We start from the raw sequence: 25,499 nt of genomic DNA, 5'->3' as shown, positions 1-25,499 counted from the left end.
TCTATAAAGCAGGACATACACACGTGTGTGTGTGCCCTGCTTTAACAAAAATCACAATTTCTATAAAGCAGGGCATACACACGTGTATGTGTGCAGTGCTTTAACGAAAATCACAATTTATCAATTTATCAATTTTGGCCACGTACAGTATTTCACAACCATAAAATTTTAACCTAAATGGCACCGTTAATGAGTATGCGGACAACTTAATTTGTGAATATAGTAACAAATAACGTTGCGCAGTATTTAAAAAACGTAAATGATCATTTTCCTACCTTACCGACATCAAAACTTTGAAATTAAATTAAAAAAAAACGAGACCTGAGCGACGATTTTCCTTCTCAGAATGTTTTTTACACACAGAAATAAACAATTTTACAAAGTTGTAAGAAAATTGGAGGGGAGAGCGTTATACTAAACATTTACCGCCTACTCTAACAGTGATGATGGGGGAGAAGAAGGGGAGTAAGAAATGAAACATTATAAAAAGTTATATATAATTTATTTTATTAAAAAAAGATCGCAAATCTTTATGGTGTCGCGCGCGACCACCAGTTAAATAGTTTTATTACATTTTGTAACGCGCAATTCTTTTTCCGCATCGCATAGTATTTGTGTCATCTAGTTTATTCAAAGATTCGATATTATCGTAATGCGCATCCAGAGTCTCGACAATTAGGTTTTTTCGCGCATAATTCTCCAGCAGATTCACCAGCCGTTCTCGTTTCTGACATTCCTTGACATACACGAGAGTCGGTATCTCGTCATCGTCATCTTCTTCATCGTCTTCTTCTTTCACACCAAGCACGGCCGACGTAATCAGGCGTTTCACCATGCTGTACGGCAAGTTTCCGTCTTCCTATTGTAATCTATGGTGATTGCGAATCAACCAGGTAGCGCACGATTTGTCCGATTTTGTAAGGAGATTCCACGGCATGGGGTACGTAAAGATGTGATGCGTCAAAACGCAGCTTTTTCTCAGCAACGCCACCTCCTTCACGACAAATTTCATCCCGACGAGGAATCCTTGCAGGTCCACGAACGTTGGTACGGACATGACGAGATTTCTTTATCTCTCTATCTCTCGTCGATGCGTCAATTGAGAGGTACGACGCGCAACTCTGCAAACCGTCTTGCGACACTCTGATTTATACTTCCCCCTTCCTCCCTCCCTTGCTCTTCTAAATAATTGTATCGGAGACTGATGGAAAGAGAGAGAAAATATTCACGTCGACGCTGCCGCGAACACTCAGACTATTTTGCGCACCACGTTCGTCAACGGGTTGTACTCAATCACGCGGTCGTGTATGATGAGACAGTACGCGGAAGTGTTTGGCGGTACGTTCTCCATGCAGTCGAATTCTATTCTGACATCCACGGTGGCGTTTTTGACGGATTCGTTTTGGCGGGAGCAATCGATGATCACAAACGGGCCGTTACGTAGAAAAGTCGAAACGGTGAAACTCGGCTCGAGATATTCGCATCCGTAGTAGCCCTTGCAGAAACGCGCGTACATATCGTACAGAATCGCCCATCTGTGTTTGCCAAAGTCCAAATTCAGGTCGTCGTACGGATAAACTTCCGAGATTAGATAGAGTTTTACGTTGGTCAAGTTGCAGTCGTCGAATCGGCTTGTGTCGGCGGACATGACGTTCTTCCGACCCGTCTGCAGAGCGAAGACGACGTATCGCAGTTTTTCGAGCTGAGTCGCGGTTTTAATGGCCCACGAGTGCTTGGTCGTGTTCTGCAACAGGGGATACTCGTACAGATCCCACGAACGGAAACCCATACTTAGATATCGTCCGTCTTCCAAGGCGCGCAGCATCGACAGCTTGTTGATCTCGTTCAATACCACGTGAGGCATTCGCCATTGTATCTTGAGTATTTTGATAGTAGGCTCCAACGCGAGACTTCCCACCAGGGAATTGTTGTCGTTGCGCGATTGTATCAAGATCAATTCGTGACGAGCGTTGATCACCACGCGTTTGTAATCCTCGCAAAATCCCAGTAACAAGTTGAGCGGTACGCAGAAATTGAAATATCCGTTCGGGTTATTATGTGGTTCCCAGCCAGCGTTTCGCAGGATCACGCTTATGTCGGACGATATCGTTACGTAGTTCTTGAGCGTGCTGGTTATTTCTACGTTTCTGCAACAATCAATCTCCATACCGTCGTCGAGCTCGTATCGAATCTCGTCGAACATGAATGCAACGCAATTAGTACCCAATACCACGTTATCGACTTGGTCGGCTGCTCTGGTCACCGTCAATGTTCCTTCGACGTAGAGAACACTTTCGCATGGCAACGTATACAGATCCTGCTGTTGTATGGGTATTCGTATTTCGTCGCTATAGTCAAACGTTGTGTTGGCGTACGGGTTGTACGTATGAGTCTCGATCTTGACGATGCGATCGTCAAAGACCGGCTTGCCTCCGATGTTGAGAATTTCAGTCATCACTCAGATGTTTCGCACCGAGAATCCCAGAGATTGTAAAAACTTAACGTTCGACGCGTTGAGCTTCTTTTTCGTCGCTTGTTTAACGCCACCAAATGTCGACTTGACGATATCGTAGATCGGCGCAGGCGTAAAGATATTACTGTTATCTGTCGCGTGCTCCGAGTCATTCAACACTAGCATCTCATGTGTCGCGCGTACATTCACGCTCACGCACACATTGGTGCGTTATTGCTCTCGCCGTCGTACGTGCAATCTGACGGTGATCTCTTCTCCTCGAAAATTGAGCAATCGTCAATCGACTTCTTTAATGTTTTTTTTTAATCTTTAACGCTACTCCTCGCCCGCGTTTGTGCGGGCCGAGATACAGTCCTTGTCCATATTTGTACGGAGCGAGATAAAGTCCGTGACCTTCCACGGCGCGATTGTGACGTTGCGTCTCTTCCAGCTGACGCCGCGCGGCTTTGCTAGCGTTCACCGCCGTTGTAATTCCGGCCACTCCGCCGCACAGTGGGAAATTCCGTGCTGTTCAAAAATCATGAAAATTATATTCATTTCGCTTGATGATTTTCCGTTAATTCTTTTAAATAAAGATATAAGAGATATTATACTTTAAGTTAAAAAAAATAATCGTAAATTATTATTAACAATTTGGATCTAAAAGATATCACTTTGAAGGCCTACTATGTTTTTTCTATGTAATTCTGTTCACAGATTTTGAAATGAAAATTTATAAAACATCTTACTTTGAGATAATTTGTTTAAACAAATTAATTTTGAAATTTAAAGCTTGAATTTGTTATCAGCGACTTGAAACATAATTAAAATGATATCCATCTCGGTTAAACTATACCCTAGAAGCTTGTGTCTATGAAGGAATTACCGTTTTTTGCATGGATTTTATATTACTGAATTGCACTCTATGTTTAACAATTTTCGTTGTGCGACAAATATATTTCCGCAGTACTGCATTAATGCACAAGTCTTCCTGAGCATTTAAAAGAAAATTAACGAGATTTTATAAAAATTGTGCTGTCACAAGAATTTTGTCCAAAAACAGCACGGAATTTCCCACTGTGCGCCGGCCAGAGAACCGAGAACTCCCAACAACGGTAGAATCGGCAATACGCCGCCTCGTTTCGCTGTCGGAAGTATCCGTTTTTTCGTCGACTTTGTCCTCGTTCGTGTTTTCCGTGTTTTCAGACCTATTCCCAGCTTCGTCTTAGCCTTCATGGCCGCCCAGACGGCTGTAACGGCAGCCCTCTCTCCGAGAGCCGAATCTTTCGCGATGACGCGTCCCAGCGCTTTCTCGGCGAGTATCTTTTCCGCCGCGTGTCTCTCGGTGAGCTCTTTGCTACGCGAATAGGCTATGTCGCGCTATCGACGCACGCCGCGTCTAATGGATTTACACCCGGATCACCTCTAGCCAATCGTTCTCGCAAACGAGTACCCGGACCGCAAAACTGATAGCCGGGAATGTGCAGTTCAAACGAAAGTGCACCTATCGCGCGATTAAACAGGCCTCTACCTGTTTTTTTATTTTCGTTGACATTCGCCGCAATCCTTAATCATCGGAGCGGGACCGTCGATGTGCGTTCGCTGCCACGGTTGATTGTAATGTGCGTCACAGCGACGATAGGTCTGAACCTCCAAATCCGTCTGTATGCTCCGGAAGCTTGTCCCACGCGTAATAGACGTGATCGCCGCACACTTGCAACAGAACAGCTTTCGGCACGAATTGCAGCTGTTCAGCGCTAAAATCGCAAATGTCCGAAGGTCTCGACAGCAGGACAAACATCTTTGCGACTGAGCGACTCGCGGTGCCGCGGTGCCGCGTATCTATAAATAGACGTACAAACGAGAAAGTTTGATTCAGTCGTACAAAGTGCAAGGAAAAAAAATGAGATTCATGCGACAACCGTTGGCGATTCGCGTGACGAATTGCGACGACAGATCACGGTGGATGGAGGGCAACGCGGAGAAGCGCAGACACGGTACGATGCTGCCGACTACTATACGCGCGATCATTTGCGGTCCCTTGAATTGCGGTAAAACCAACGTTCTGATAAGTTTGCTGGAAAGTCGGACGCACGGTGTACGTTTCGAGAACGTGTACGTGTACTCGAAATCGCTGCAACAACCAAAATACCGATATCTAGAGAATTTATTGACATCGATCGACGAAATCGGCTACTACACCTTCTCCAATAACAGTGACGTCATTCCACCGAGCGACGCGTGTCCGAACTCGATATTCGTCTTCGACGACGTGGCGTGCGATAAGCAAGACGCGGTGAGAGAGTATTTCTCGATGAGCAGGCACTCGAACGTCGATTGCTTTTATCTCTGTCAGACGTACGCGAGAATACCGAAACATCTGATACGCGACAACGCGAATCTGCTGATCCTGTTCAAACAGGATGGCACTGATTTGAAACACGTGTACAACGATCACGTAAATACCGACATGGCGTACGATGAATTTTGCTCGTTGTGCCACGATTGTTGGCAATGCAAGTACGGATTCGTAGTGATAGACAAGGACAGCGCGCTTTCGAACGACCGATACAGAAAAGGATTTAACGTGTTTGCCATACCGCAAAAGCGGCCAGTCGTCGCCGATACGTCGTCGAAGGTGAAACGTTAGCGTTACAGAAAGAGAGATCGATACTCTGCTTTGTTTTTTCCCCGCGATGGCTGCGATCGATGGGAGCGAGACGATTCGCGAACGCGAGAAGATCGTGAAAGATATTGCCGCTGAAAAAGATCGTCGACAACTCGAGCTTGACAGCGGTGAAGAAAGAGGAGCCGACGAAGAGCGTCGCTGGCGCGAAAATCGAACCGCTATCCATTCAACAGCTCGGGGAGGAGGAGGAGGATGCTACACCAAAGAGAAAGAGGAAACGATTAGACTTCTGGTGAGATCTGTCATCGACACCGCGTAAATCTGATCAATCGAAACGATCGATAGTACTACTGATAACCTTTACACCGATAACCTCTACACCGACGCGAACCGTGCAACGTACGAGTCCCGAATTCCTCGAAAACGTGGATGTTTTCGAAACCACGGACGACTCGATCGGGACGACCGTTCGAAAGCAGTTGCAAACGTCAAAGGGTCGAGAATTGTTTGTAGAAACGTTGCAAGATCACTTGGGTCCACTGAGCCGAATTTACATCGCAGAGGTTTTGGGCGCATGTCCAACAATAGACATAGTGTACGACGTTTATCTCGGCAAGAATGAATTGATGCTCGGTAATAAACGTCTTGACGTGGACAAAGCGGATAACATTTATATCAACGGCGTACGATACGCCGGCACACCCGGTATTTATAAGTTGATCTTCAAGAAAATACCCGATGACAAGCTCTACACGGAGGACGATAAGATTAAGTACAGGAGCATACTGTTGACAACGAGTGCTCATAAATTCAAACACGATCCTCACGAGCGAGTAAAGGGCAACGTGGGATACAAGTATCAATTTGTAATCTCACCATTGATATCGACCGGATCCAAGAAGAAAAAATCAGGAAAGGGATTATTCACGCCTCGCGCGATGACGCTAACCGATAATAAGATCGACTACGTGCACTGGGACGACCCCAACAAGCTGGTGGATCGTCTGCGATTGCTCGACGCTTTGCGTCAAGCTGGCAACAATGCCCACGACAACGAGATCACGTCGATCATCGAGGAACTTCGCGAGGCTGGGCTTATTATAAATTAAACGGCGCGACAGCGATCCGTTCAATCGGTGTCGAAATGCCGATCAATAAATTTGGATTGTTCGAGCAGAGCGAAGACGCGACGAATGCCATTTCATATCATCGGTGGAGCGGATTAGTGAGAAATGACTATCGAACGGCAACGAGTGAAGAAAGGCAACGGTTAATTAATACGGAAGCCGGGTTGGCTCACAGTTGACTTGTAGCCAAGTGGCGCTGCACACGGCCACTTTCAACATGTGCACAAGTTCACACGGCCACTTCCAACATGTGCACACACCCACATGTGCAGATGTGCGGGGAAAGTGCGGGTATCTACCTTATCGACCCGAGATAACAAAAAATATATATATTTTTGTCTCTCTCTTGTAACTGACAAATTTTGTAGACAATTTAACAATTTTCAGTACTATTATACTAGGTGCGCAACTAAGTTTCCGGGTTTTTTTTATCAATAAAAAATAAAAAATTTCAAGAGAAATACAAAAAATGGCTTATTCAAAGTATTGTCCCTCGCTAACTATACATTTTCGCCATCTCTCTGGCAATACATGAATACCGCGACGATAAAACGACGCGTCTTTGGACCGAAACCATTTATCCAACCAATTTTGCACTTCTTCGAAATTGGTCAAGTGTAGCCCAGCCAAGCCATGCGCCATCGACCGGAACAAGTGATAATCGGAAGGCGCCAGGTCTGGCGAATATGGCGGGTGCGGTAGCAGATCCCATTTCAGCGTTTTGATGGTGTCCTGGACGATGGAACTGCGATGGCACGGAGCGTTGTCGTGCTGCAATATCACTCGTTCGTGTCTCGTGTACCATTCTGGCCGTTTTTCGAGCAATGCATGGTTTAAATTGGTCAGTTGTTGTCGGTAGCGATGCGCATTGACAGTTTCGCCCGGTTTCAGCAGCTCATAGTACACGATTCCTTTCTGGTCCCACCAAACGCAGAGCATTGTCTTCTTTCCAAAACGATTTGGTCGTGCCGTCGATGTTGATTTTTCACCAGGTGAAAGCCACGATTTTTTGCGTTTGGGATTCTCTAAATATATCCATTTCTCATCGCCAGTAACAATTCGATGAAGAAAACTCTTTCTTTCATGCCGCAAAAGCAAAATTTCGGAAGTGGCTCTTCGATTTTCCATCTGTCTCTCAGTCAACTCATGCGGCACCCATTTTCCTTCCTTTTGAATTTTTCCCATGGCATGTAAACGTTTGGAAATACCTTGGTGAGTCATGTTTAATGCCTCCGCAAGTTGATTTTGTGTTTGCGTATCATCTTCATCCAATAACGCTTGCAGATCGGCGTCCTCAATTGTTTTTGGTCTTCCGGAGCGCTCCTTGTCCTCAGTGTCGAAATCGCCACTTCTGAAGCGTTTAAACCAATCTTCACAGGTAGTTTTCGATGGTGCATGTTCGCCGTAGGCCTCCTCAAGCAAACGACGTGCTTCAACTGCATTTTTTTTCAAGTTAAAACAGAAAAGCAAAGCTTCCCGCAAATGCTGTTTATTTGGCACAAAATTCGACATCTCCATTGTTAGAAAAAATATTTTTGCGTTGCGATATGTATTGGTATAACGACTGGTTATTGTTAACAGATGTCCAAGCTATAACTTCAGACAACTTCAAACATTTAAATCGAGTACATGTGTTATTGGTGCCATCTATGTGTGAAACCCGGAAACTTAGTTGCGCACCTAGTATGTATGTCATCAAGTAAAAAAAACGTGCAATTCGCATATCAATCAATTGAGTTATTTGATAATTAATGAAAGTTTATATTAACTATGAATGTATGAATCATTGTCAATATCTATGTTAATCATTAATGATAAATAATTTGAAATATTACTTATCGCCAAGAGGTTATGAACAGTTAAGATTTTTTGTTATGATAAAAGAATAAACTGTTTAAAATATTTCTACAGCTTTGAAAGTTAGCCTTTGGAGTGAATAACATTATCTTGTAATTTGTAAGTAAAAAATAATATACTATAAAAAAAGTGACAAAAAAAACATGTCAAAAATCCAAAACAGTTAATTAATCATTTAATATATCAGTTACAGGTAATTCTTTGTATTCACGAAACCTACAGGTAATTGTTTGTTTGTACGAGACGATTTGAAGAGATATTTACTATGTTGGAAAGTTTAATAAAACAATATTTCCTAGAAAATTACACAATTATACAAATACGCGAATTGTTGTTAAAAAACCATGGAATTTCTAAATCGATCAGCACTATTAAGAGAATACTTTCTTCATTGGGACTGAAAAGGAAATATTTCAAGGAGTCAGAAATGAGAGACATAATTTCTGCTGTTGTTGAAGAGGTTCACTCATGTGGTTACAATTTGGGATACAGAGGCTTATGGAGTAAACTAAAAATGCAGTATCACCTGAAAGTAAAAAGAGACACTGTTTACGAAATATTAAAGATTGTAGATCCAGTTGGAGTTGCCAACCGATTCGGAAATAAGTTACGTCGAAGACAATACTTAAGCCCAGGACCTAATTTTCTGTGGCACCTGGATGGTTACGATAAGTTAAAACAATTTGGCTTCGCTATACATGGCTGCATAGATGGCTTTTCAAGAAAAATTCTATGGTTAGAAGTAGCAACTACAAATAACGACCCAGCAGTTACTGCTCATTACTTTTTAAAAACAGTTAAGCAGCTTGAATTTCTCCCGACAATAATCAGGTGTGACAAAGGTTCTGAAAACCATCTTATAGGTCTTTTTCAAACTTGTTTACGTAGTAAACATTCTGATAAGCTTGCTGGAAAAGGAAGTTTCATCGAAGGAAAGAGTGTTAAAAATCAACGCATCGAATCATATTGGGGTCGAATGCGTCAGCATACAGTGAATTTTTACATCCAATTATTTAAGAGTATCCAGTTGAAAGGTCTATTTGATGGAAGTAATTTTCATATTAAGTGCCTCCAATTTTGTTTTGAACCATTATTGAAACACGATTTGGATTATAATCGGAGGCTATGGAATGAACACCGTATCAGAAAACAAGCAGCCCGAAATCTAGTTGCTGGACGGCCTAATGCATTATTCAACTTACCTCATCAATACCAGTGCCGAGATTTTAAAAAGCTTATTAACAAAAATACAGTTGAAAGATTAATGGATAAGTTTACAAAAAAACCACAATTGCTTAATCCGATCATAACAGAATTGGTGGAATTATTAGTGCCCGATGTTAAAACTCCAACAAATCCTACGGAGGCATTGAATTTATATAAAAATATTTTAGAAGCATATGCAACTCATAGAAACAAAAATTAAAAATTTTTAGCTTACCTAATTGTTGTTTTTACAATATAAATTTGATGTAATAATAAAATTTAAACTTAATTTTTTCATTTTTAAATTTTTTATTAATATTTTTTGTTTAGTACAGTTTTAAATGCACAGCATTACATTTATATATCTTAAAATAAGTTTCACAAAACTCTTGTTTTAAATGTATCCAATTTTACTCCTAAAGCTTAAATTTTTAACTTCTAACAGTCTAAATATATTTTCTTGAATTCTGATAACAATATAAAAAATAAAGCACCAGCAAGTTATTAAAATTAAAAAAAATACTTAAAAGAAAATCTCTAAAATATAATTACTAAAATGCTTAAATTTTTTCAAGATTTTCATCAGCTTTTTCACAGTTTATGAAAACTTATGGAAATAAAATAATAAAATAAATAGTTACTTAAAACTGCATAATTCTGACTTTTTGACAGCTTCTTAACTTTGACCTATATTTTAAATAACAAATTAAGTTATTACAGAAATTGCAAATAGTGAATACATTTAATCTATTATTGACAAAAATAAAGAATCTAATGGAAAAAATATTAGTTACTTAAAACTGTATAATTCTGGCTTCTTAACAGCTTCTTTAATGCTATCTGTATTTTAAATAAATTAATCTATAACTGACATTGCAAATAGTTAATACTTTCAGTTTTATACTATTTTAATTAAAGAATCTAAAGCTTTTAATCACAACCTGTGCTCAGCAAAAACTTTATATAAAAATCATTCTCTCTAATTTCTTATTTTATTATTTGTCTTCCTCTTCTGTATAAATACGCTTGAATAGGTGAAGCAATATAGCGGCATTTGGTCTTTTTTTTGGTTCATGTTCAAAACATCTTTTAATTGTGTCCTGTATTAATACTGGTACACCTTCTAAGCATGGTACTTTTTGAGTTTTAACGACTTTCCAAACTCTTTGTTCTGTGAACAGTTCGACGATAAAACATGCCAGAGACCATACATCAAAGTATGTAGTACCTTGTGCATGTTTAATGAGAATTTCCGGTGGCATATATAAAGGTGTTCCACGAAAATATTGACCAACAGTTGTTTCTAGGGCCGACGATCCATCACATATCTTGCTTAACCCGAAATCACAAATTTTAATCATTAAGAAATGATTTATTAATATATTTTCAGGTTTTATATCTTTATGAAGAATAGTAGGGTTAAATTCATGAAGAAACGTTATTGCTTTACAAATTTGTAATGCGATGGAAAAGTTTTCATTCTTCTTTACTGCATAATCCAAGACTTCGTCTCGCTTCGATATGAAAACTGCTAAATTTTGACTCTTGAAGTATTCCATAACGATGTAAAAATGAGATTCTGTAGAACATATACCCATAATGGAAATTAAATTAGGGTGACGAATCTTATCCATCACATTTATTTCTCTGTATATATATTTCTGTTCTTCAGAAGCTTTTATCTTCTTCACGGCAACTTCTGTGTTTTTCCAAATTGATAAAATTACACATCCAAATGATCCACTACCTAATAATGTCTTGGTGAACTTAATCTGATTCTTCAATCGTAGGTATCGAGAATCTCAATTGATGTTCATTATCGTCCGTAGACCTTGATTCTTCCTACGTTTTTTTAGAACTCGTGTTAATTTCAGTACTAGAAGATGCTTTTTTCTTCGGTTGAGAAAATGAGATAATTGTTCCGCTATATGACTGTTTTGTCACGGTTTTTTTACTGATATCACACTGTTTAGAGTCTGTCGAAGTGACTGTGGAAGAACAAACTTTTATACTGTTTTTATACTTAACGATAGTTGAAAATAAATATAATCGCAACTGTTTTTTATTTTATTTTCAATTTATCACTAAAGTTCCAAAAATCAGTATTCTTCTTCTTATTGAAATCTGTGAAATTGTGAAAAATTTCTTCCTGGTAATTTCCTAAATGGATTACTGAACTGGCCAAGATTTCTTTATTATATATATTTTCTATTGCAGACATACTCGTTTTTTTAATTTCGTCAAAAGAATATTTTTTGTTCCGATTCAACTCAACTTTTTTTATACCACCAACTGGGGCAATAATTTGCTTATATACTTCATTAGGACTTTCTCTGTGCTTCCAACCTACATGTAAAGTTTTCATGACTTTCTTCAATGGGATCTGTAAAAAATATCTTTCTAAGTACAACTGCAATAATGTAGCAACTCATAAATTTTAAGATACATATTTAATACAATTATGCTAGCAAAATTTTTCAGAATTGTTGAATGAAATAAATTTTATAGGAAATGAAAATAAACCAATGACGAAATGAATTTGACTGTCATACGTACTGGAATGTCTGGTGATTTCTGGGATATTAAATCCTTATTTTCCTGTCCGTCAATGATACCCATAATTTCATCAATCCGTCTCTTTTTAGCATTGCTGTAAATATTTTCTATAAAAAAAATATTAATTATTATTATTATTACTATTATCGCGATTATTATAAATTTTAGCATCGTAAAAATCAAACGTATAATCAATTTAATGAAAAAAAATTTACCTTTGAGAGGATGAGAGTAAAAAACTTCGTATTCATCTACACCTTCAATTAAATCAAATTCTCCATTTTCAATATTAATTCCACACTTGTCTTCTCCAACAAAAAACGTTAAGCCGTCAGCACCTGGAAAATATGCTCTAACGACTTCTATTTTTAGCTTTCTGCGATTTGCCGGTAATTTAACTGCTGTTTTATTGTCTTTTATTTTGACAAAACTCATTGTCAATTTTTTTCGTAATGCTTTTTATAATTTCAATAACTAACTTCTATTTACTTTTAAAGTAAACGAAATTTTAATCGTTCCTAACCTCTTAGCGACGCTGATTAATTGAATTGTTTACAAAATTTGCCAGTTATAAAAGAGAGACAAAAATATATATATTTTTTTGTTATCTCGAATCGATAAGGTAGATACTCGCACTTTCCCCGCACATCTGCACATGTGGGTGTGTGCACACGTTGGAAGTGGCCGTGTGAACTTGTGCACATGTTGAAAGTGGCCGTGTGCAGCGCCACTTGGCTACAAGTCAACTGTGAGCCAACCCGACTTCCGTAAATTAACGACGGCGACGTACAGCAACGAACGATTCGAAAACGGTTGTCGGACGGCTGTCTAACGGTTCAAGAACGGTTGTCCGACGGTTGTCGAACGGTTCAAAAACAGCTCAGAAACTATTACAAGCGGTTTAGAAACAGCTGCGAACTACGCGGAGACAGGAAAGGCTACAAACGGCTAAAGAACGTCGACGACGACGACGACGATGAGTGACAAGAAGCAGTTAAATGACGACGACGAACGACAACGAACGGTTCGAGAACGGCTCAAAATCCTTTCTGAGCGGTTTCAGAAACAGCTACGAACGACGCAGAAACATAAACAGAAACGGCTACGTACAGCTGAAGAACGACGACGAACAGCCAACGAAACGCTAACCAAACATGAGACCGTTAAAATCGACCGATGTGGATAAAAATATCGAAAAGCGACGGTTGGTGGACGAATTGCACGCACCGGCGAAAAGAAATTTTCCCCGTAGACACGTCATAGTGCGAGGGTACGACGATCTGTGGCAAGCTGATATCGTCGAGATGCGCCCGTACTCGCGTTTCAACGGAGGCTACCATTACATACTTACCGTCATCGATGTGTTGAGCAAGTACGCGTGGGCCGTGCCGCTCGAGGGTAAAGGCGACAGCGAGACAGCTGACGTTATCGCTGAGATAATTCGAGATAGTGGGAGGTGCCCTAGTAATCTACAAACCGACATGGGGAAGGAATTTTACAACACCGACGTGCAACGTCTCGTGAGAAAACACTACATCAATCATTATTCCACGTATTCGGTGATGAAGGCATCGGTCGTCGAGCGATTCAATCGCACGTTAAAAAACAATATGTGGAAGATGTTTACGTTCAATGGAAATTACAAGTGGGTCGACGACAGTAGTTCTGTGTAGTATTAATCACTACCTATAATATTTATCACTACCAGTATTTTCCCAGTATTTCCCAAATAAATATTGACAGTATTAAATCACTGAGATTTTAAGTATTTAGTCAGTAATACTTTTCTGTAAGGGTCTTGGCTACCGTGTACAGCGCGATAAAGATCGCGGATCCGGCAAAGTTTAAAACGGACAACTCGGTACGCGTCAGCAAATACAAGACAATTTTCGAGAAGGGTTACACGCCGAATTGAACCACCGAAGTGTTTAAGATCGTTAAAGTGCAGCATACCAATCCCGTAACCTACCTACTCGAGGACTATCGTGGAAAATCAGTCGCTGGAGCGTTCTACGAGCACGAGTTGCATCGCGCGACTTATCCGGACGTGTATCTCGTAGAGAAAGTACTGCGCAGAAGGGGCGACGAGGTTTACGTGAAATGGCTGAGATTCGATGAATCACACAACTCTTGGATACACAAGAACAATGTTATTTAAACTGTATTTTATTTTTAATATAAAAAATGATACATGTAAAGTGTTTTGAAATATGTAATACATATAAAGGATATAATAAAAAATATTAAATACTAAATACATGTACGATATCTTTATTAATATCCTTCCATTAATATACATACGTTACATTATATACATACATACATATATACATACATTTATATGTTATACTACTACATACATTACATACATATATACATATGTACACACATTATATTACATACGTTATATTCGGTAATGTTCCCACGGCAACGTATCGGTCGAATCCGGCACGATATATCGCTTATCGTCGTACGGACTCAGAGCAATTTTCGTCTCGCTGATAGTGTACATTTTGTGCATTTTCGATCTTATGCACGACTGCGATCGAGTCATTTCGATCTCATCGTTCAGACACCGCGTGTAGTCGTCGAACGTGATGGTGCGCGCGATGGCGTTGCTTTTGACACCTTTTGCTTTTTTACATTCTTTCTTACCATTGACTCGCAAGGCGTACATTTTCGCCCTAAGTCTAACGAATTCGGTCATAATGGCACCGTTGTTTTCGTCCTTCATCAGGCCCGGCACTTTTTTATTGACGAGAGACATACCATAAGCGTTGTCTACCGCGTAATCACTCGTGTCGAACCTGACTATATCGCGTTTCATGTTCTCGTACGCGTCGTCGCACTTGATATGATAAATCAGACTGTCCGTGTCGGTATACATGATTCTACACGAGTCGCAGTACAGGGAAGACATGTACTCGTGGTGAAATTCGTATAGGCACACCTTCGACAAGTCGAGGATGCACATGCCGATGTAGATCGCTTTGTTGAATTTCACCTCGAGTTTGCGCAGTTCGACGGCTTTCAGATTTTTCGAAAACAAGCTCCTGCTGTGGAAATTTGGTCGCGCGATCATTGCCTCCACGCCGTATCGTCCGTCCCACTTCGTCAGTAATTTTACATCGACGTGATTGCGTACATTTTCCATCGTTTTCCCGAAAACCACGTTATTCATTAATTTATATAAATTTTTTTCGAACTCATTTTTGGCCAATGTTCTAAATTTTGTATTAAGTTCGATGTAAGCGCGGAGCCACGCAGATTGAGCGAATTGCAATACGCGATGTATTTTTGTGACGCGAAGGCCGTGGCGCGTGCACTGCTGCAGATAAGCGAATCCGAAGCAATCGCGCTAAAGTCGAAATTTGACATGTCTTTGACCTATCGAAAATCTGCGTAGAGCAGTGACCGACACATCGCCCAGCCGTACAGGTTGTTGACATCGAAGTACATCAGGTACGACGACGGTTTCGATGGATTGTACGACTGCATGTACTTGTTGTTGGCCTGCGCGTATCTGTTTGAACACTGACTCAGACCGCCACGAATACCGCGTTCGATAAACATGACCATGTCAATGTCGGTCAGCAGTTCGAAATTGACACACGTATGTTTCAACATGGCGTCCCACGTAAAGCCTGGTAAAGTGTAGTAGTACGCGGGATCAAGTCTGTAACTCGCGATACGCTATCGCGGAAATTTTCAAACACGTCGGCCAACAGCAAGACATCGGTTTTCAGGTATAGATCACTGTATTCGCCCAGGGTTCGAACGGAGAATCGCTGCCATACGTTCGCGGCGTGCGCGTAATCGCTCTCGGATACAGTGTCACCGGTCAAGGAATTGTAAAATGAATCGCGCGGTGGTAAACACGTATCCTCCAGCTTTTCTATGCCGTCTACGTATTCGCATGGAAAGACACCTTTTCGCATCAATAATTCGAAATCGTTGTCGGATAACGCGGAAAATTTGGAACGTATAATTTTCAACTTATTTTTATCGAGGAAGGATGCCAATTTTGCGAGACTTGTGCTCAGAAATTTGTACGAGTCGATGAATCTTAATTTTATATCGCTTCGCGAATCTGATCTTTCAGCAGTATCTTTTACGTGTTTAGTGAATGAGATGTACTTTTCCTTTGTTATAGGTAGTACATCGATCGAGCCTTCGAACGCGGCAGCTATCTCCGTGATAATAAAATGCGCGTCATAGCCCGATAGATTGTGAAATATTACTGGGATGAAGTGAGAATCCTTATAATTTAGATTGCATGTCGAATGTGCTGGACCTCTATAACGCCCGGTATGGTGGCAATCATCGCGTACACGATTGTCAATTGACGCGAACGGTTTTTCACAAATGTGACATTGCGCCGCGTTGTGAAATGTCTCTCACTTGTCTCGCGTTAGGTCTACCATGCATACAATGTCGGACAAAATGTTTTTTACGCGATGCGCCAATCTTTTGAGTTTCTCGGCGAACCACGCGACGCAGTCATTATTGCGACGAAATCGATACGCTGATAACGTTTCATCATACGAGCACTGTACATAGTATCCTATATTACATACCCGATGATGTTGATAGGCGTATGACGCGTGTTCCGTCTCCGGTTGTCTTCTTCAGCACGCACCCCAGATCGGCATACACCACGAAGGGAAGTCGCTCTTTCCTGCTGTGGTTCTTGAAGCTCAGCCACTTGTCCTCGCTCGGTAGTCTGATAGCGCAGTTGTTTACCTCTCGGCAGTCTGTTGTGTGAGACTGCAACTTGTCGCTCGAACTAAAGTAGTGAAGACATCTGCAAAAAAAAAAACACTCAATTATTGTATATTTTTATACACAAAATATAAAATATTTTATATATTATTAAGAGAAGTAGAGGTATTTACCGATCACAAATGTACTTTGTATGTCCATGTTTATTAATTTGCGAGCTCACGAGGCGGGATAGATGTTTAATCCACGCAAAATGTCCAACATTGTTGTCTCGCGGGTCCTGCACGTACAGCAGATTCACGTGTGTTTTTATTCGTGCGGTCGGTAAGCCGTATTGGAAAAACTTTTGAAGTCTTCTGTCCCTCGATGGTATAGACGTTGACGGATATATCGTCATTGAGTCGTTCGAACTGTTTATTTGACTCAACGTCATTGGGAACTCAATGTCTTGTTAATTCAGTACCGTTGAATAATGCGGGTATGATAATTCCCGATCTGAATTTCTTTCAGCTGGATGCAGAGCAGCCGTCACGGCCCACGCAAAACACGCATTGTCCATTGATCGCAGTTTGATCACCGCGTTCTTCACTTTAATGTCTTTAGGCAATTCCAAGTGACACCCCGCGCGCAAAGTATTGTACCTGTTGACGCTCACCGTCAAATTGAGGATTCGAGTCAACGCCCACCCACTGTCGCGTTCCTGGGACTTCCCGAGTTTCGCTAATGTGGCTCGATAACGTGTCGCTCGTACCACTCGCGCAAGTGCGATGTAAGACAGAGTTCTATGTTATTTGTACATATACTCTTATTGGCACGTTTATCACCCGCCACAAACTCCCCGTTGAACGCGGTGTTCAATTTGACATAGTTATGTTTTTTTATAATGTCTCGCACCGCTTGCACACTACGCTGCAGGCGTCTTCCAAAAACTGTCGCGGTTCTATATGGTCTGTATTAATTACCGCACCGGTCATTATTCACGTTTTGAACGCGGCATCGATTTCTCGCCATACGAGTTCTGCCGCGCGCGTGTCGCTACTGGTACCGGCGTTTGCATAATCACCACCGCTATGGATAAATTGTCTTTCCAATCGCGACTTCACACCTTCGAGTCGCGCGATTCGAGCAACCAACGATTGTCTCTGCCCGATCGTTGGATTGTCGGAGAGCCGCTGACGTTTAGCACTACAGCGTGTCTCGAGCTGCTCGACGAATTCCGCGCATTGCAGCGTCCATGTGAAAAATTCACCCAAGGTAGCTACTTGGTCGGACAGCTCCAATAGATCGAGTTCAGTTTGCTCAAATTGATCCATGTTTGATCACTTTCGCACCAGTTCTTTTATTATATCACTTCACAGCACTTGCACGTGATAACGTGTTTAACCACACAATAAATCTCGATATTTTTTAACCGATGTATTGCTCTCAAATCTTACTACTGCGGCTCGATGCGCTTCATTCCACGTTATATACCCTTTGCCCTCTCTCTCGATCCAATTGATTTTTTAAAAGATTTTTTACCTTTGTCTCGCGTACTGCGTAGATAGATTGTTTAGTCTACGCGATAACACCCCCTTTTCCTAGAAAACATTTGTTTACGACGAACGTGTCCCGACAGGTTCGATGCGTTATCGGGTTGATCATCGTCCTGATGACGTTATTTCTTCCTTTGTTTTTTACGTGTTGCGTAGATAGAGCAGTTCTCCGATATCGCGTCCACTGTGACGGATCTCAAGAAGGCGTCGAATGTAATATACGCTAGCGATGCGTTCAATACGAATCAGCTCATCGATTGTGAGCTCGCAGCTTTAGTTTTTTAGCACGTAAGATATATTATGTAAAAGAAGAGTTAAATAAACAGGTTTTTTTACATCTAAATAAACGATGTAATTTCTTTGCGTGCATGTCTATCCCTACCTATATTTTATCAAATGTTGTTTACGACGAACATGTTCCAACAGGTTCGACGAGTCACTTTTTCCTTTGTCTCGCGTACTGCGTAGATAGATTGTTTAGTCTACGCGATAACCTCCCCCCCTTTTACTAGAAAAATGTTGTTTACGACGAACATGTTCCGATAGGTTCGATGCGTTATCGGGTCGATCATCGTCCCGATGACGTCATTTCTTTCTTTGTCTCGCGTACTGCGTAGATAGATTGTTTAGTCTACGCAATAACACCTCTTCTTTTCCTAAAAAAATGCTGTTTACGACGAACATGTTCCGACCGGTTCGATGCGTTAGCGTTATTAAACACGCTCCTACGCAGTGCGCTATCGAGTTAGTTTTACCCATTGTGCGCCGCCTAGCGGCGTCGTTGCGAACGAGTCCCCCGCGGCGCGACCGCAAACGCGAACGCGGAACCCCCACGCGGCCCCCCCGCGGCCCCCCGCGTACCCCCACGCGGATCCCGCAGCGCGACCGCGAACGCGGACTTCCGCTCCCGCGAACCCGCGGAGCGGGTGAGTCATCCCGCGTGACTCATCCCGGTAAGTCATGCTTGTGGTATGCCAAGGTCAACCCCCTCCCCTCCCCCTTCCCCACGTAACCCGATAACCTTGTGTAACCCGATACCCTTGTGTAACCCGATACCCTTGTGTAACCCGATACCCCTTCCCTCCCCCTCCCCCTCACCCCTGCGTTATCTCCTTGTAATCTGATACCCTTATGTAACCCGATACCCCGCCCCCTCCCCTCCCTTTTACCCCCCCCCCGCGAAATCCGATACCCCTGTGTAACCCGATACCCCGCCCCCTCCCCTTCTTCTCACCCCCCGCGTAATCCGATACCCCTCTCTCACCTCTCCCTCGGAGCACCCGAGTTGGAATCGGCCTATATCACCTACTTATTTTTAATTTTATTATATTTTTCAGTCTTTTTTACCTCTATTTCATATATGATTCTTTAAGATTTAGTAGATTAGACTTAGCTTTATACGCGATCAAAGATCCATATGCGAAGTTTATATATGGACCATGTAGCCTGAACTCCCAAAGTCAACATCGATTTGACATTGCGTCAATTGTAAAATCCCACTTGTGCTACTAAGCTGACCCTTTTTCAATTTATAAAAAGGTTAAATTCAAAATTAAAAAAGTGTGCCAATTAGAAACTTGCACATTGCTTCCTCATCGTTACAGATCGCTCCATTGCTCCTGTTTTATTTTGCTCATAAAGCTTCCTCTATGAGGAAGCCAAACTAATAAATATTAATAATTATGCATCACATAAAATACAAGCTTCCTCATAAAAGAAGCTTTGTGAGCGAAATAAAATAAGAGCAATGATATGTATGATCTGTAATGATGAGGAAGCATTACCAAGTTTCTAATTTTTTCTTCTTCTTTTAGTTTAATAATGAGAAATATTAGCTGATGATTTTTAGTCATTGATTTATTTGCTAACTTTGGAGTTGATCTCTCTTTATCAAAAATATATTGCAGAAAACTAACTAGGCAGAACTAACTTTATATTTTTGTTTAATGAAGTTCTTGAATTTTATAGAATATTATTTAGATAATTCTAAATAATTCTATTGTCCTTTAAATGTCGGATTATTGACTCAATTTTGAGACGATTTTCCTTGACCAAAATCTTCTTCAAAGCTTAGTTTTCAAGTTATAAAAGGAAATAGTTATATAGGCCGGGTACAAGAGGTAGGGGAAAGTAGGGGAATAATACACTCACAAGTTCCCAGCCAGCGACTTCTACAGTAATGAAACTTACGATGCAAAAAAATCTGCTTAATTTGCTCTTTCATAATTTGCTCCATTTTACTTTTTTTTTAATAATTAAATGATAAAATTAAAAACAATCTAAACGTTAATATAAGTGAAAATTATTAGAATTTGTAAATTCGCAAGGTACAGAAAAATTGCTCCTTTTTCGTTTGAATTTGCTCCACCTTTACAAACTAATTATCTACAGAATTTATTAAGAAAAACGTAAATAATTGCTTTATGCAGGCTTTTGGAGGTTATCAAGAAATTATGCGCATGCGCAGTATTAGCGCCTGCGCAACAGAAATTGAATGCGCCATTTATTACGTTATTCATTTTTCTGTAATTTGCTTTATACAGTTTGCGAGATATCAAAATTATCAATCATTAGAATTTCTACATTCTCAAGGCACAGACAAATTACTTCATTCTTGTTTCAATTTGCTCCACCTTTGAAAACTAATTGTCAATAGTATTTATTAAGAAAAACATAAAAATAATTGTTTTATGCAGTTTGGGGGTTATCAATCATTAGAATTTGTGCATTCTCAAGGCACAGACAAATTGCTTCATTCTTGTTTCAATTTGCTCCACCTTTGAAAACTAATTATCTACAGTATTTAATAAAAAAATAAAAAATAATTGCTTTATGCATTTTGCGGGATATCAAAAAATTGTGCGCATGCGCAAAAGTATTTAGCGCCTGTGCAATAGAAATTAAAAGCGCCATTTTTAAAGTTAGTCATTTTTCTTTCATTTACTTAACAAATATTATTAGCAATTACTTTTAATATTTTTATTAAATACTGTAGATAATTAGTTTTCAAAGGTGGAGCAAATTGAAACAAGAATAGAGCAATTTGTCTGTGCCTTGAGAATGCACAAATTCTAATGATTGATAACCCCCAAACTGCATAAAACAATTATTTTTATGTTTTTCTTAATAATTACTATTGACAATTAGTTTTCAAAGGTGGAGCAAATTGAAACAAGAATGAAGTAATTTGTGCCTTGAGAATGTACAAATTCTAATGATTGATAATTTTGATATCTCGCAAACTGTATAAAGCAAATTAAAGACAAGTAGAAACTTGCACATTGCTTCCTCATAGTTTTTAAATGTGCAAGTAGAAACTTGTACATTGCTTCCTCATAGTTTTTAAGTGTGCAAGTGGAAACTTTTACATTGCTTTCTCATAATTTTTAAGTGTGCAAGTAGAAACTTGTTTAAGTGAGCAAGTAGAAACTTGCACATTGCTTCTTTATAGTTTTTAAGTGTGAAAGTAGAAACGTGCACATTGCTTCCTCTATGAAGAGGCCTGTTTTTTTTATGTATAATTATTAGTAGATATTTATTAATTTGGCTTCCTCATAGAAGAAGTAATGTGCACGTTTCTACTTGCACTAAGGAAGCAATGTGCAAGTTTCTACTTGCACACTTTTTTTTATGGAGAGAGTATCATTAAAGATAGATTGGTGTTGAATTTGGCAATGATCGGTGAAGGGGTTACCAATTTTTGTTTAAAAAGTGTACAAGTCATACATGTAATCTTATATATAAGGTATCATTAAAGAGAGGTTGTTTTAAATTTGACGAAGATTAGTGAAAGGGTTACCAATTTCTGCCTAAAAAATGTATAGGATAGACCGAGGCAAATCGGATTACTGATTAGCACGATAAAATAGCTCGTTTAAAATAAAACACTAACGAAAATTGTCTTAAAACTTATATTAATCCGATTCGCCTCAATCTACCCTAAGTTATTTGATGGATGGAGTATCATTAAAGGAAAATTGTTATTTAATTTGGCGAGGATTGGTGAAAGGATTACCGATTTTTGCTTAAAAAGTGTATAAGATGTACATATAATTTTATATAGAGTCTCATTAAAATAAAATTGTTATGAATTTTGCAAGGGTCGGTGAAAGAGTTATAGATTTTTGCTTAAAAAATGTGTAAGTTATTTGACGGATAAACTATCGAAAATTAATTTCGTCCGCCAGTGATTAAACAGCAAGTATTGATTTATTCCTCGATTAACTGGCATAAATGTACAAATTAGCACAACGTTTCGGCTCTTAATTCGAGCCTATGTCATCAAAATGACTCGTCATCAAATTAATAAACCTTCCTGCGTTCACGAGCATGTTCCTGCATGGCCATAACTGGCATCTGCGGAAATTTATATTTAACACATGTAACAAATTAAGGAGAGAACGCGAAGATCGAGAAAACTTACGTGTTTAGTAATTACAAGCGCACCGCAGATTCTCGGACGCGACATGTTAGCTGTATGCGAGCACTTCCAAGACTGAGCGAACAACGAAGAGATCAAGGTTTCCAAAAGCCGAAACGTTGTGCTAATTTGTACATTTATGCCAGTTAATCGAGGAATAAATCAATACTTGCCGGATAAACTATCATTTAAGAAAAGTATTGAATTTGGCGAGGATCGGTGAAGGAGTTGCCGATTTTTGCTTAAAAAGTTACATGAATTAGTTATACATGTAATTTTATATAGAGTATTATTAAAAAAAGGTTGGTATTGAATTTGGCGATAATCGGTAAAAAGGTTCTTTCTTTATATTTAATTTTTCAAAATTTTAAATGCCTTTAACTCAAAAACTGATCAATCAAATCTTAAAGAATTATATATATAATAAGGGTAAAAAAGACTGGGGCGGCAGTGTGGTCTAGTGGTAGAGCGCCAGACTCGTAATCTGAGGAACCAGGTTCGAGTCCACTAGAGCCATGAAGCATGGAAATGTTTTTTCCGATAGCTGCGCCCCTCCGTGCAAGATAGACTCTTGTGCAGAGAAAACTGGGCTCCGTCTTTCGGAAAGAGACGTTAAGCCGTTGGTCCAAAGGGTTAAAGTGAGAGGAGAAGGATAGTATTGGTAGTAGATTGCGAACCCTGCGGGGATATGCAATAAATTACGAATTTTACAGGCAATTTTACAGGGTAAAAAAGACTGAAAAATATAATAAAATTAAAAATAGTCCAATATTTCAAAAGGACCCCGCAACGGTCATGGGGGATTTTGGCTCCCAGTCAAATTTGACAATAATGTAGGATAATGTAGTTCATAACATGCTGATAAAAAGTGTCCATAGGCACCAAGCCCAAAAATGGACAGTTTCCGAGATAAAAGGCATTAAAGAGTGGAAAAATGAGAATTTCAGGTTTCAGCTAATGGCAGTTTGCAACTGGCGGAATGCCATGCTTTCACTAAAACATTTACTTGATTGCTGGATGAATTATACTTATGCACAGTATGCGTGTTCACATAGTTAAGTCAATAATCAAACCATACGTAATATAATGTCATTGCATCAAATGACATGTATGCAACATACATAGCAAGCAAGAATCATTTACTTATTTAATGTTAATTTTTGCAATGTATGAAAAGTACAATATAATACTACTAAACCGACTTGTGAATTACAGTTGTACTTTTCATACATTGCAAAGATTAACATTAAATAAGTAAATGATTCTTGCTTGCTATACATGTTGCATACATGTCATTCGATGCAATGACATATTACGTATGGTTTGATCATTGACTTGACTATGTGAACACGCATACTGTGCATAAGTATAATTCATCCAGCAATCAAGTAAATGTTTTAGTGAAAGCATGGCATTCAGCCTGTTGCAAACTGCCATTAGCTGAAACCTGAAACCCTCATTTTTCCACTCTTTAATGCCTTATATCTCGGAAACTGTCCATTTTTGGGCTTGGTGCCTATGGACACTTTTTATCAGCATGTTATGAACTACATTATCCTATATTATTGTTAAATTTGACTGGGAGCCAAAACCCCCCATGACCGTTGCGAGGTCCTTTACAAAAGTTATAGCAACCACGGACATTTCTAAAAAAATTCAAAAAAAAATTTTTTTTTAAATAACCTTTTTACCGATCATCGCCAAATTCAATACCAACCTTCCTTAAATAATACTCTATCGATTAAAAAGAAAACAGCCCGATATCTCAATATTTGCGGAAGTTAGAGCAACCACGGACATAAAATCCGCACACACACACATACAGACATTGTTTCTTAACGCAATTTTTCGACGTTTTAAAACACTCTGAACATATTGACATCAAAAACTCAAAAAACAATCTTTTCTTTGGTTTTTTCTACCTTTATTTCATATATAATTCATTTAAATTTGGTTGACTTGATCCAACCTTATACGCAATCAAAGGTTCATATACGAAATTTACGAAAACAAAGGTTCCTCTACTCTATAAGGAAGCAAAAAATGAATAACTTAATAAATGGCGCGTTCGATTTCTGTTGCGCAGGCGCTAATACTGCGCATGCGCACAATTTCTTGATAACCTCCAAAAACCTGCATAAAGCAATTATTTACGTTTTTCTTAATAAATATTGTAGATAATTAGTTTGTAGAGGTGGAGCAAATTTAAACAAAAAGGGAGCAATTTTTTTGTACCTTGCGAATCTACAAATTTTAATGATTTTTACTTATATTAACGTTTAGATTGTTATAACTTTATCACTTATTTATAAAAAAAGTAAAATGGAGCAAATTATGGAAAATGTATATTAAAAAGAGCAAATTAAGCAGATTTTTTTTATGCATCGTAAGGGTGTGAAGTCCTATGGAGCCAGCGTATGGCTTACCGGCGTATGGCGTACAGAAGCTTGACTAATCACAGGTTTTACGCTCGTTTTCGTTACGCCAGCACAAACATTAGCTGTCCCATGGAGCGTATTGATTAATAAGCCAATCACAGTGTTGTTTTACAAAGCTTATTTTTAAAATGGATGCTCAAGGGGTCTTGTGATTGGCTTATTGATCATTACGCCGGCGTAAATACGTCTCATGTGACAGCTGATGAAATTTTCAGCGCAATTTTTAACATATACATTTATACATAAAGCAATATTCCATATGCGTGTACGTGGGTGTGTATCATTGTACCATAAACGCCAAAACGCTTCAAAAACCTGCGTAACATCTGTGCTGGCGTAACGAAAATCAGCGTAAAGCCTGTGATTAGCCAAGCTTCTTTACGCCATACGCCGATACGCTAGCTTCATGGGACTTCACCGTAAGTTTTATTACTGTAGAGGTCGCTGGCTGGGAGCTTGCGGGTGGCGATGCGTCAGATTGAGTGGCCTGCACTTGGACACGGTACATTTGGACACGATCAATTGGACACCGTTTATTTGGATACGGATTATTTGGA

The 25,499-nt window shown here is 39.6% G+C and overlaps 1 protein-coding gene, 1 long non-coding RNA gene and 1 pseudogene across 10 annotated transcripts in view; all 3 read right to left on the bottom strand.

Moving 5' to 3' along the window:
- The window catches only part of LOC139809040 (esterase FE4-like), a 282,671-nt gene that overhangs the window by 80,088 nt on the left and 177,084 nt on the right, over positions 1–25,499 (bottom strand). The gene's annotated exons all lie outside the window — the stretch shown is intronic.
- Positions 1–25,499, bottom strand: part of LOC139813043 (uncharacterized) — a 78,826-nt pseudogene that overhangs the window by 1,737 nt on the left and 51,590 nt on the right.
- LOC139809124 (uncharacterized) lies at positions 10,737–19,015 on the bottom strand. The gene is made up of 3 exons (XR_011731033.1): positions 12,043–19,015; positions 11,828–11,934; positions 10,737–11,654 (listed from the first exon to the last, which is right to left on the bottom strand). It is a non-coding gene; the product is annotated as an uncharacterized lncRNA (long non-coding RNA).

The sequence above is a fragment of the Temnothorax longispinosus genome, chromosome 1 (assembly GCF_030848805.1).
Source record: "Temnothorax longispinosus isolate EJ_2023e chromosome 1, Tlon_JGU_v1, whole genome shotgun sequence".
Taxonomy (NCBI): domain Eukaryota; kingdom Metazoa; phylum Arthropoda; class Insecta; order Hymenoptera; family Formicidae; genus Temnothorax; species Temnothorax longispinosus.
This window is presented reverse-complemented; position numbering and strand designations above follow the sequence as displayed.